Raw genomic sequence first — 15,118 nt, forward strand, 5'->3', positions numbered from 1 at the left:
ATGTGACATTGTTATTGTGGTCCTCAGGGTAAAGGAGGAGCAAAGACCCTGATGAGCTCAGATATGTGACGTTGTTATTGTGGTCCTCAGGGTAAAGGAGGAGCAAAGACCCTGTTGAGCTCAGATATGTGACATTGTTATTGTGGTCCTCAGGGTAAAGGAGGAGCAAAGACCCTGATGAGCTCAGATATGTGACGTTGTTATTGTGGTCCTCAGGGTAAAGGAGGAGCAAAGACCCTGATGAACACCATCATGCAGCTGAAGAAGATCTGCAACCACCCCTACATGTTCCCACACATTGAGGTACGTTAGATGTTCTCACACATTGATGTGCATTACATGTTCACACACATTGAGGTACGTTACGTTCTAGAACCACCCCTACATGTTCCCACACATTGAGGTATATTAGTTCTAGAACCACACTACATGTTCCCACACATTGAGGTATATTAGTTCTAGAACCACCCCCTGTTCACACATTGAAATATATTAGTTCTAGAACCACCCCTACATGTTCCCACACATTCAGGTATGTGGATTATAGAACCACCCCTACATGTTCCCACATTTAGAGTATATTAGTTCTAGAACCACTCCTACATGTTCCCACATTAAAATATATTAGTTCTAGAACCACCCTACATGTTCCCACACATTGAGGTATGTAGTTCTAGAACCACCCCTACATGTTCCCACACATTGAAATATATTAGTTCTAGAACCACCCCTACATGTTCCCACACATTGAAATATATTAGTTCTAGAACCACCCCTACATGTTCACACACATTGAAATATATTAGTTCTAGAACCACCCCTACATGTTCACACATTGAGGTGCATATTAGTTCTAGAACCACCCCTGTTCCCACACATGTTCCCACACATTGAGGTATATTAGTTCTAGAACCACCCTACATGTTCCCACACATTGAGGTATATTAGTTCTAGAACCACCCCTACATGTTCACACACATTGAAATATATTAGTTCTAGAGCCACCCCTATGAACATTCAGGTATATTAGTTCTAGAACCACCCCTACATGTTCCCACACATTGAGGTATATTAGTTCTAGAACCACCCCTACATGTTCCCACACATTGAGGTATATTAGTTCTAGAACCACCCCCTACATGTTCCCACACATTGAAATATATTAGTTCTAGAACCACCCCTACATGTTCCCACACATTGAGGTATATTAGTTCTAGAACCACTATGTTCCCACATTGAAATATATTAGTTCTAGAACCACCCTACATGTTCCCACACATTGAAATATATTAGTTCTAGAACCACCCCTACATGTTCACACACATTGAAATATATTAGTTCTAGAACCACCCCTACATGTTCACACACATTGAAATGCGTTAGTTCTAGAACCACCCCCTACATGTTCCCACACATTGAGGTCGTTAGATGTTCTCACACATTGATGTGCATTACATGTTCACACACATTGAGGGAGTGCGTTACGTTCTAGAACCACTACATGTTCCCACACATTGAGGTATGTTAGTTCTAGAACCACCCCTACATGTTCCCACATTGAGGTATATTAGTTCTAGAACCACCCCTACATGTTCCCACACATTGAGGTATATTAGTTCTAGAACCACCCCTACATGTTCCCACACATTGAGGTATATTAGTTCTAGACCACCCCTACATGTTCCCACACATTCAGGTATATTAGTTCTAGAACCACCCCTACATGTTCCCACACATTCAGGTATATTAGTTCTAGAACCACCCCTATCATTCCCACACATTGAGGTATATTAGTTCTAGAACCACCCCCTCATGTTCCCACACATTGAAATATATTAGTTCTAGAACCACCCCTACATGTTCCCACACATTGAAATATATTAGTTCTAGAACCACCCCTACATGTTCCCACACATTCAGGTATATTAGTTCTAGAACCACCCCCTACATGTTCCCACACATTGAAATATATTAGTTCTAGAACCACCCCTACATGTTCCCACACATTGAGGTATATTAGTTCTAGAATCACCCCTACATGTTCCCACACATTGAAATATATTAGTTCTAGAACCACCCCTACATGTTTCCACACATTGAAATATATTAGTTCTAGAACCACCCCTACATGTTCCCACACATTGAAATATATTAGTTCTAGAACCACCCCTACATGTTCCCACACATTGAAATATATTAGTTCTAGAACCACCCCTACATGAATTGAGGTATATTAGTTCTAGAACCACCCCTACATGTTCACACATGTGTTCCCACCCCACATGTTCCCACACATTGAGGTATATTAGTTCCTAGAACCACCCCTACATGTTCCCACACATTGACGTATATTAGTTCTAGAACCACCCCTACATGTTCCCACACACATTGAGGTATATTAGTTCTAGAACCACCCCTACATGTTCACACACATTGAGGTCCGTTAGTTCTAGAACCACCCCTGCTATTTTGAATAATCTCACTATTAAATGTATTTTGATTTGTTTAACACTTTTTTGCTTACTACATGATTCCATGTTTTGTTTCATAGTTTTGATGTCATCACGATTCTACAATGTAGAACATAGTAAAAATAAAGAAGAACCCTTGAATGAGTAGGTCTTCTAAAACTTTTGACGGTAGTTTACATGTTCTAGCACATTAAGGTACATGACATATTCCAACACATTGAGTAACATTAGATCTAGAATCACTCCTACATATTCCAACACATTGAGGTACATTAGATCTAGAACCACTCCTACATGTTCCAACACGTTGGTACATTCCACTCAGAACCACCTTTAAATGTTCACACACAGAGGTAGGTTACATGTTCTAACACATTGAGGTAAGTTAGTTCTAGAACCACCCCTACATGTTCACACACATTGAAGTACGTTAGTTCTAGAACCACCCCTACATGTTCCCACACATTTCGTTAGATGTTCTCACACATTGATGTGCATTATATTAGATCTAGAACCACTACATGTTCCCACACATTGAGGTATGTTAGTTCTAGAACCACCCCTACATGTTCCCACACATTGTATATTAGTTCTAGTATCCCACACATTGAGGTATATTAGTTCTAGAACCACCCTACATGTTCCCACACATTGAGGTATATTAGTTCTAGAACCACCCCTACATGTTCACAGTTCACATTGACAATATATTAGTTCTAGAACCACCCCTACATGTTCCCACACATTGAGGTATATTAGTTCTAGAACCACCCCTACATGTTCCCACACATTGAAATATATTAGTTCTAGAACCACCCCTACATGTTCACACACATTGAAATATATTAGTTCTAGAACCACCCCTACATGTTCCCACACATTTGAGGTATATTGGTTCCTAGAACCACCCCTACATGTTCCCACATTGAGGTATATTAGTTCTAGAACCACCCCTACATGTTCCCACACATTGACATTATATTAGTTCTAGAACCACCCCTACATGTTCCCACACATTGAGGTATATTAGTTCTAGAACCACCCCTACATGTTCACACACATTGAAATATATTAGTTCTAGAACCACCCCTACATGTTCCCACACATTGAGGTATATTAGTTCTAGAACCACCCCTACATGTTCCCACACATTGACGTATATTAGTTCTAGAACCACCCCTACATGTTCCCACACATTGAGGTATATTAGTTCTAGAACCACCCCTACATGTTCACACACATTGAGGTCCGTTAGTTCTAGAACCACCCCTACATTTTGAATAATCTCAAGTATTAAATGTATTTTGATTTGTTTAACACTTTTTTGCTTACTACATGATTCCATGTTTTGTTTCATAGTTTTGATGTCATCACGATTCTACAATGTAGAACATAGTAAAAATAAAGAAGAACCCTTGAATGAGTAGGTCTTCTAAAACTTTTGACCGGTAGTTTACATGTTCTAGCACATTAAGGTACATGACATATTCCAACACATTGAGTAACATTAGATCTAGAATCACTCCTACATATTCCAACACATTGAGGTACATTAGATCTAGAACCACTCCTACATGTTCCAACACGTTGAGGTACATTCCACTCAGAACCACCTTTAAATGTTCACACACAGAGGTAGGTTACATGTTCTAACACATTGAGGTAAGTTAGTTCTAGAACCACCCCTACATGTTCACACACATTGAAGTACGTTAGTTCTAGAACCACCCCTACATGTTCCCACACATTGAGGTATATTAGTTCTAGAACCACCCCTACATGTTCCAACACATTGAGGTATGTTAGTTCTAGAACCACCCCTACATGTTCCCACACATTGAGGTATATTAGTTCTAGAACCACCCCTACATGTTCCCACACATTGAGGTATATTAGTTCTAGAACCACCCCTACATGTTCACACACATTGAAATATATTAGTTCTAGAACCACCCCTACATGTTCCCACACATTGAAGTATATTAGTTCTAGAACCACCCCTACATGTTCCCACACATTGAGGTATGTTAGTTCTAGAACCACCCCTACATGTTCCAACACATTGAGGTATATTAGTTCTAGAACCACCCCTACATGTTCCAACACATTGAGGTATGTTAGTTCTAGAACCACCCCTACATGTTCCCACACATTGAGGTATATTAGTTCTAGAACCACCCCTACATGTTCACACACATTGAGGTATGTTAGTTCTAGAACCACCCCTACATTTTGAATAATCTCAAGTATTAAATGTATTTTGATTTGTTTAACACTTTTTGCTTACTACATGATTCCATGTTTTGTTTCATAGTTTTGATGTCATCACGATTCTACAATGTAGAACATAGTAAAAATAAAGAAGAACCCTTGAATGAGTAGGTCTTCTAAAACTTTTGACCAGTAGTTTACATGTTCTAGCACATTAAGGTACATGACATGTTCCAACACATTGAGTAACATTAGATCTAGAATCACTCCTACATATTCCAACACATTGAGGTACATTAGATCTAGAACCACTCCTACATGTTCCAACACGTTGAGGTACATTCCACTCAGAACCACCTTTAAATGTTCACACACAGAGGTAGGTTACATGTTCTAACACATTGAGGTAAGTTAGTTCTAGAACCACCCCTACATGTTCACACACATTGAAGTACGTTAGTTCTAGAACCACCCCTACATGTTCCCACACATTGAAATATATTAGTTCTAGAACCACCCCTACATGTTCCCACACATTCAGGTATATTAGTTCTAGAATCACCCCTACATGTTCCCACACATTGAAATATATTAGTTCTAGAACCACCCCTACATGTTCCCACACATTGAGGTATATTAGTTCTAGAACCACCCCTACATGTTCCCACACATTGAAATATATTAGTTCTAGAACCACCCCTACATGTTCCCACACATTGAAATATATTAGTTCTAGAACCACCCCTACATGTTCCCACACATTGAGGTATATTAGTTCTAGAACCACCCCTACATGTTCACACACATTGAAATATATTAGTTCTAGAACCACCCCTACATGTTCCCACACATTGAGGTATATTAGTTCTAGAACCACCCCTACATGTTCCCACACATTGACGTATATTAGTTCTAGAACCACCCCTACATGTTCCCACACATTGAGGTATATTAGTTCTAGAACCACCCCTACATGTTCACACACATTGAGGTCCGTTAGTTCTAGAACCACCCCTACATTTTGAATAATCTCAATTATTAAATGTATTTTGATTTGTTTAACACTTTTTTGCTTACTACATGATTCCATGTTTTGTTTCATAGTTTTGATGTCATCACGATTCTACAATGTAGAACATAGTAAAAATAAAGAAGAACCCTTGAATGAGTAGGTCTTCTAAAACTTTTGACCGGTAGTTTACATGTTCTAGCACATTAAGGTACATGACATGTTCCAACACATTGAGTAACATTAGATCTAGAATCACTCCTACATATTCCAACACATTGAGGTACATTAGATCTAGAACCACTCCTACATGTTCCAACACGTTGAGGTACATTCCACTCAGAACCACCTTTAAATGTTCACACACAGAGGTAGGTTACATGTTCTAACACATTGAGGTAAGTTAGTTCTAGAACCACCCCTACATGTTCACACACATTGAAGTACGTTAGTTCTAGAACCACCCCTACATGTTCCCACACATTGAGGTACGTTAGATGTTCTCACACATTGATGTGCATTACATGTTCACACACATTGAGGTACGTTACGTTCTAGAACCACCCCTACATGTTCCCACACATTGAGGTATGTTAGTTCTAGAACCACCCCTACATGTTCCCACACATTGAGGTATATTAGTTCTAGAACCACCCCTACATGTTCCCACACATTGAGGTATATTAGTTCTAGAACCACCCCTACATGTTCCCACACATTGAGGTATATTAGTTCTAGAACCACCCCTACATGTTCCCACACATTCAGGTATATTAGTTCTAGAACCACCCCTACATGTTCCCACACATTCAGGTATATTAGTTCTAGAACCACCCCTACATGTTCCCACACATTGAGGTATATTAGTTCTAGAACCACCCCTACATGTTCCCACACATTGAAATATATTAGTTCTAGAACCACCCCTACATGTTCCCACACATTGAAATATATTAGTTCTAGAACCACCCCTACATGTTCCCACACATTGAGGTATATTAGTTCTAGAACCACCCCTACATGTTCCCACACATTGAAATATATTAGTTCTAGAACCACCCCTACATGTTCCCACACATTGAGGTATATTAGTTCTAGAATCACCCCTACATGTTCCCACACATTGAAATATATTAGTTCTAGAACCACCCCTACATGTTTCCACACATTGAGGTATATTAGTTCTAGAACCACCCCTACATGTTCCCACACATTGAAATATATTAGTTCTAGAACCACCCCTACATGTTCCCACACATTGAAATATATTAGTTCTAGAACCACCCCTACATGTTCCCACACATTGAGGTATATTAGTTCTAGAACCACCCCTACATGTTCACACACATTGAAATATATTAGTTCTAGAACCACCCCTACATGTTCCCACACATTGAGGTATATTAGTTCTAGAACCACCCCTACATGTTCCCACACATTGACGTATATTAGTTCTAGAACCACCCCTACATGTTCCCACACATTGAGGTATATTAGTTCTAGAACCACCCCTACATGTTCACACACATTGAGGTCCGTTAGTTCTAGAACCACCCCTACATTTTGAATAATCTCAAGTATTAAATGTATTTTGATTTGTTTAACACTTTTTTGCTTACTACATGATTCCATGTTTTGTTTCATAGTTTTGATGTCATCACGATTCTACAATGTAGAACATAGTAAAAATAAAGAAGAACCCTTGAATGAGTAGGTCTTCTAAAACTTTTGACCGGTAGTTTACATGTTCTAGCACATTAAGGTACATGACATATTCCAACACATTGAGTAACATTAGATCTAGAATCACTCCTACATATTCCAACACATTGAGGTACATTAGATCTAGAACCACTCCTACATGTTCCAACACGTTGAGGTACATTCCACTCAGAACCACCTTTAAATGTTCACACACAGAGGTAGGTTACATGTTCTAACACATTGAGGTAAGTTAGTTCTAGAACCACCCCTACATGTTCACACACATTGAAGTACGTTAGTTCTAGAACCACCCCTACATGTTCCCACACATTGAGGTATATTAGATCTAGAACCACCCCTACATGTTCCAACACATTGAGGTATGTTAGTTCTAGAACCACCCCTACATGTTCCCACACATTGAGGTATATTAGTTCTAGAACCACCCCTACATGTTCCCACACATTGAGGTATATTAGTTCTAGAACCACCCCTACATGTTCACACACATTGAAATATATTAGTTCTAGAACCACCCCTACATGTTCACACACATTGAAATATATTAGTTCTAGAACCACCCCTACATGTTCCCACACATTGAGGTATATTAGTTCTAGAACCACCCCTACATGTTCCCACACATTGAGGTATATTAGTTCTAGAACCACCCCTACATGTTCCCACACATTGACGTATATTAGTTCTAGAACCACCCCTACATGTTCCCACACATTGAGGTATATTAGTTCTAGAACCACCCCTACATGTTCACACACATTGAGGTCCGTTAGTTCTAGAACCACCCCTACATTTTGAATAATCTCAAGTATTAAATGTATTTTGATTTGTTTAACACTTTTTTGCTTACTACATGATTCCATGTTTTGTTTCATAGTTTTGATGTCATCACGATTCTACAATGTAGAACATAGTAAAAATAAAGAAGAACCCTTGAATGAGTAGGTCTTCTAAAACTTTTGACCGGTAGTTTACATGTTCTAGCACATTAAGGTACATGACATATTCCAACACATTGAGTAACATTAGATCTAGAATCACTCCTACATATTCCAACACATTGAGGTACATTAGATCTAGAACCACTCCTACATGTTCCAACACGTTGAGGTACATTCCACTCAGAACCACCTTTAAATGTTCACACACAGAGGTAGGTTACATGTTCTAACACATTGAGGTTAGTTCTAGAACCACCCCTACATGTTCACACACATTGAAGTACGTTAGCGTTCTAGAACCACCCCTACATGTTCCACACATTGAGGTATATTAGATCTAGAACCACCCCTACATGTTCCAACACATTGAGGTATGTTAGTTCTAGAACCACCCTACATGTTCCACACATTGAGGTATATTAGTTCTAGAACCCACCCCTACATGTTCCCACACATTGAGGTATATTAGTTCTAGAACCACCCCTACATGTTCACACATTGAAATATATTAGTTCTAGAACCACCCCTACATGTTCCCACACATTGAGGTATATTAGTTCTAGAACCACCCCTACATGTTCACACACATTGAAGTACGTTAGTTCTAGAACCACCCCTACATGTTCCCACACATTGAGGTATGTTAGTTCTAGAACCACCCCTACATGTTCCAACACATTGAGGTATATTAGTTCTAGAACCACCCTACATGTTCCAACACATTGAGGTATGTTAGTTCTAGAACCACCCCTACATGTTCCCACACATTGAGGTATATTAGTTCTAGAACCACCCCTACATGTTCACACACATTGAAGTACGTTAGTTCTAGAACCACCCTACATGTTCCCACACATTGAGGTATGTTAGTTCTAGAACCACCCCTACATGTTCCAACACACATTGAGGTATATTAGTTCTAGAACCACCCTACATGTTCCAACACATTGAGGTATGTTAGTTCTAGAACCACCCCTACATGTTCCCACACATTGAGGTATATTAGTTCTAGAACCACCCCTACATGTTCACACATTGAAGTATGTTAGTTCTAGAACCACCCCTACATTTTGAATAATCTCAAGTATTAAATGTATTTTGATTTGTTTAACACTTTTGCTTACTACATGATTCCATGTTTTGTTTCATAGTTTTGATGTCATCACGATTCTACAATGTAGAACATAGTAAAAATAAAGAAGAACCCTTGAATGAGTAGGTCTTCTAAAACTTTTGACCAGTAGTTTACATGTTCTAGCACATTAAGGTACATGACATGTTCCAACACATTGAGTAACATTAGATCTAGAATCACTCCTACATATTCCAACACATTGAGGTACATTAGATCTAGAACCACTCCTACATGTTCCAACACGTTGAGGTACATTCCACTCAGAACCACCTTTAAATGTTCACACAGAGGTAGGTTACATGTTCTAACACATTGAGGTAAGTTAGTTCTAGAACCACCCTACATTTTCCAACTCATTGAGGTAAGTTAGTTCTAGAACCACCCCTACATGTTCCAACACGTTGGAGGTGCATTAGATCTAGAACCACCCCTACATGTTCCAACACGTTGAGGTGCATTAGATCTAGAACCACCCTACATGTTCCAGCACATTGAGATGCGTTACATGTTCCAACACATTGAAGCACATGCGATCTAGAACCACTCCTACATGTTCCTGCAGATTGAGGTACATGACATGTTCCAACACATTGAAGTACATTCAATCTAGACACCTCTACATGTTCCAATATAGAGGTACATTAGATCTAGAACCACTCCTACATGTTGCAATGTAGAGATGTTACAATGTTCCAACACATTGAGGAACGCTAGCTTACATGCCGTAACACCCCTGATTCAAGTTACCAACGAAGCAGTGTTCTGCTATGTCTAGACTTCACAGTTACTGCAGTTTTTGTGTTCTGATTATGGACTTCTGGTCATGGAATTCTGAACGCATCATGCGTCTACAGCTATTTAAATGTGTCCACATTGAATCCGGATTCCCTTTTCCTGCGCTATATTACATTGTCAGTATGCATCCTGCAAACTGTGGAATAGGCTAAATATGATAACACAGCAACAACTTGATGGCAGTAGCTAACTACTGTAGCTAACGAGCAAGCTAACCTATGTAGTTAGCCAGCAAGCTAGCAGACACAGCTAAAGTGATTGCAAACAAGTTACCATAACTCTAGCCAAACAAAAAAATAGTTGTTTTCTAAATATTAGCTAGCTGGCTAGCATTTATGAGGCCATCAAAAATATTCCTCACACGCTAGGAATGCATTTCCTCTCAACGTTATTATGAAAAGGTGCCTCTCTGTCTGAAAGTTTTCTGAAGGCTGGTGGGCAGAGTGCTGATGACTTTGCCCACTGTATGCACTTTCCGGAGCCTGGTTATGCCTCGACTGAGGAGAAATACACACAGTGAGAAGGAGCACCGTTTTATGTAAGTGTCAAGCTAAGACACGGCCTTCAACACAGAAATATAAGATGAATCAGCAGTGTTACTGCTTTTTCTGGAGCATAAACCTGAACCCACAGTCTGGCAGGGTAAGACTAGCCTGGAGGGTAGACGTCTGTCTGGCAGGGTAAGACTTGCCTGGAGGGTGGACGTCTGTCTGGCAGGGTAAGACTAGCCTGGAGGGTAGACGCCAGTCTGGCAGGGTAAGACTAGCCTGGAGGGTAGCGTCAGTCTGGCAGGGTAAGACTAGCCTGGAGGGTAGGCGTCCAGTCTGGCAGGGTAAGACTTGCCTGGAGGGTAGACGTCTGTCTGGCAGGGTAAGACTAGCCTGGAGGTAGACGTCAGTCTGGCAGGGTAAGACTAGCCTGGAGGGTAGGCGTCAGTCTGGCAGGGGTAAGACTAGCCACCCCAGGCCTGTCTGAGATGTGACACCCAGCCACAGCCCACCATCATGCTCTTGTTTTATTGTCTCTGCAGTGAAACCTTTAATGAGTTGTTTACTAGAAGAGTTCGGCAACATTTTAATTGGTCCCAGACTGCATGCAGATGTTTCATTTGTGTCTGTTTTAATTCACACAATTCAATCTACAATATTTACTTAGTGGAGTTAGGATTTATTATCTGATAACTATGTGATGTGCCAGCTAATCACAAATAAACTCTAAGAAAATAGATTTTTAATTCAATTCTGATTTTTCTCTCTGTCTTGTCTCACAGGAGTCCTTTGCTGAGCACTTAGGCTTCCCGAACGGCGTTATAAGCGGGTAAGATATTAAGATACTCAATATTGCCCATTCAGTTATGAAACACAACATGAATGTCCTTCAAAAGCCGAACGCTAAACACCCCAGACAACACTTTTCCCTTCTGGGACCAGATGGTTATTTATTCTCCTTCTCTCCACCCCAGACACGAGCTGTACCGTGCATCGGGGAAGTTTGAGCTGCTGGACGGGATCCTTCCCAAGCTGCATGTCACCAACCACAGAGTTCTGCTGTTCTGTCAGATGACATCACTCATGACCATCATGGAGGACTACTTTGCTTACCTAATTTCCTCTACTTGCGCTCGACGGTATGTATCTCTGACCCTAACCATACCTCAATTTCCCCTACTTCAAGTCAAATCAAAGTTTATTTGTCACGTGCGCTGAACCAATAGTGCAAAAAAAAGGTATTAGGTGAACAATAGGTAGGTAAAAAATAAAACAGCAAAAAGACATATATACAGTAGAGGGGCTATATACAGTAGAGGCTATATACAGTAGAGGCTACATACAGTAGAGGAGCTATACATTTACATTTACATTTAAGTCATTTAGCAGACGCTCTTATCCAGAGCGACTTACAAATTGGTGAATTCACCTTCTGACATCCAGTGGAACAGCCACTTTACAATAGTGCATCTAAATCATTAAGGGGGGGGGGGGGTGAGAAGGATTACTTATCCTATCCTAGGTATTCCTTGAAGAGGTGGGGTTTCAGGTGTCTCCGGAAGGTGGTGATTGACTCCGCCTGTCCTGGCGTCGTGAGGGAGTTTGTTCCACCATTGGGGGCCAGAGCAGCGAACAGTTTTGACTGGGCTGAGCGGGAACCGTACTTCCCTCAGTGGTAGGGAGGCGAGCAGGCCAGAGGTGGATGAACGAGTGCCCTTGTTTGGGTGTAGGGCCTGATCAGAGCCTGGAGGTACTGCGGTGCCGTTCCCCTCACAGCTCCGTAGGCAAGCACCATGGTCTTGTAGCGGATGCGAGCTTCAACTGGAAGCCAGTGGAGAGAGCGGAGGAGCGGGGTGACGTGAGAGAACTTGGGGAAGGTTGAACACCAGACGGGCTGCGGCGTTCTGGATGAGTTGTAGGGGTTTGATGGCACAGGCAGGGAGCCCAGCCAACAGCGAGTTGCAGTAATCCAGACGGGAGATGACAAGTGCCTGGATTAGGACCTGCGCCGGCTCCTGTGTGAGGCAGGGCGTACTCTGGATGTTGTAGAGCATGAACCTACAGGAACGGGCCACCGCCTTGATGTTAGTTGAGAACGACAGGGTGTTGTCCAGGATCACGCCAAGGTTCTTAGCGCTCTGGGAGGAGGAAACAATGGAGTTGTCAACCGTGATGGCGAGATCATGGAACGGGCAGTCCTTCCCCGGGAGGAAGAGCAGCTCCGTCTTGCCGTAGGTTCAGCTTGAGGTGGTGATCCGTCATCCACACTGATATGTCTGCCAGACATGCAGAGATGCGATTCCGCCACCTGGTCAGGAAGGGGGAAAGGAGAAGATTAATTGTGTGTCGTCTGCATAGCAATGATAGGAGAGACCATGTGAGGTTATGACAGAGCCAAGTGACTTGGTGTATAGCGATAATAGGAGAGGGCCTAGAACAGAGCCTGGGGACACCAGTGGTGAGAGCGCGTGGCGGGGAGACAGATTCTCGCCACGCCACCTGGTAGGAGCGACCTGTCAGGTAGGATGCAATCCAAGCGTGGTCACGCCGGAGATGCCCAACTCGGAGAGGGTGGAGAGGAGGATCTGATGGTTCACAGTGTCGAAGACAGCCGATAGGTCTAGAAGGATGAGAGCAGAGGAGAGAGAGTTAGGCTTTAGCAGTGCGGAGCGCTCCGTGATACAGAAGAGCAGTCTCAGTTGAATGACTAGTCTTGAAACCTGACTGATTTGGATCAAGAAGGTCATTCTGAGAGAGATAGCGGAGAGCTGGCCAAGGACGGCACGTTCAAGAGTTTTGGAGAGAAAAGAAAGAAGGGATACTGGTCTGTAGTTGTTGACATCGGAGGGATCGAGTGTAGGTTTTTTCAGAAGGGGTGCAACTCTCGCTCTCTTGAAGATGGAAGGGACGTGGCCAGCGGTCAGGGATGAGTTGATGAGCGAGGTGAGGTAAGGGAGAAGGTCTCCGGAAATGGTCTGGAGAAGAGGGACGGGATAGGGTCAAGCGGGCAGGTTGTTGGGCGGCCGGCCGTCACAAGAAGCGAGATTTCATCTGGAGAGAGGGGAGAAAGAGGTTAGAGCACAGGGTAGGGCAGTGTGAGCAGAACCAGCGGTGTCGTTGGACTTAGCAAATGAGGATCGGATGTCGTCGACCTTCTTTTCAAAATGGTTGACGAAGTCATCTGCAGAGAGGGAGGAGGGGGGGGAGATCTTCAGGAGGGAGGAGAAGGTGGCAAAGAGCTTCCTAGGGTTAGAGGCAGATGCTTGGAATTTAGGAGTGGAAGAAAGTGGCTTTAGCAGCAGAGACAGAGGAGGAAATGTAGAGAGGAGGGAGTGAAAGGATGCCAGGTCCGCAGAGGGAGGCGAGTTTCCTCCATTTCCGCTCGGCTGCCCGGAGCACTGTTCTGTGAGCTCGCAGTGAGTCGTCGAGCCACGGAGCGGGAGGGGAGGACCGAGCCGGCCTGGAGGATAGGGGACATAGAGAGTCAAAGGATGCAGAAAGGGAAGAGAGGAGGTTGAGGAGGCAGAATCAGGAGATAGGTTGGAGAAGGTATGAGCAGAGGGAAGAGATGATAGGATGGAAGAGGAGAGAGTAGCGGGGGAGGGAGAGCGAAGGTTGGGACGGGGCGCGATACCATCCGAGTAGGGGGCAGTGTGGGAAGTGTTGGATGAGAGCGAGAGGGAAAAGGATACAAGGTAGTGGTCGGAGACTTGGAGGGAGTTGCAATGAGGTTAGTGGAAGAACAGCATCTAGTAAAGATGAGGTCGAGCGTATTGCCTGCCTTGTGAGTAGGGGGGAAGGTGAGAGGGTGAGGTCAAAAGAGGAGAGGAGTGGAAAGAAGGAGGCAGAGAGGAATGAGTCAAAGGTAGACGTGGGGAGGTTAAAGTCGCCCAGGACTGTGAGAGGTGAGCCGTCTCAGGAAAGGAGCTTATCAAGGCATCAAGCTCATTGGATGAACTCTCCGAGGGAACCTGGAGGGCGATAAATGATAAGGATGTTAAGCTTGAAAGGGCTGGTAACTGTGACAGCATGGAATTCAAAGGAGGCGATAGACAGATGGGTAAGGGGAGAAAGAGAGAATGACCACTTGGGAGAGATGAGGATCCCGGGTGCCACCACCCCGCTGACCAGAAGCTCTCGGGGTGTGCGAGAACACGTGGGCGGACGAAGAGAGAGCAGTAGGAGTAGCAGTGTTGTCTGTGGTGATCCATGTTTCCGTCAGTGCCAAGAAGTCGAGGGACTGGAGGGAGGCATAGGCTGAGATGAACTCTGCCTTGTTGGCCGCAGATCGGCAGTTCCAGAGGCTACCGGAGACCTGGAACTCCACGTGGGTCGTGCGCGCT

The 15,118-nt window shown here is 42.9% G+C and overlaps 1 long non-coding RNA gene across 1 annotated transcript; it reads left to right on the plus strand.

Moving 5' to 3' along the window:
- The first annotated feature begins 220 nt into the window (after positions 1-220).
- LOC135534636 (uncharacterized) lies at positions 221-11,855 on the plus strand. The gene is made up of 3 exons (XR_010454715.1): positions 221-303; positions 11,558-11,604; positions 11,750-11,855. It is a non-coding gene; the product is annotated as an uncharacterized LOC135534636 (long non-coding RNA).
- The last annotated feature ends 3,263 nt before the right edge of the window (positions 11,856-15,118 follow it).

This window comes from Oncorhynchus masou, unplaced genomic scaffold (assembly GCF_036934945.1).
Source record: "Oncorhynchus masou masou isolate Uvic2021 unplaced genomic scaffold, UVic_Omas_1.1 unplaced_scaffold_3714, whole genome shotgun sequence".
In the NCBI taxonomy this organism is placed as follows: Eukaryota; Metazoa; Chordata; class Actinopteri; order Salmoniformes; family Salmonidae; genus Oncorhynchus; species Oncorhynchus masou.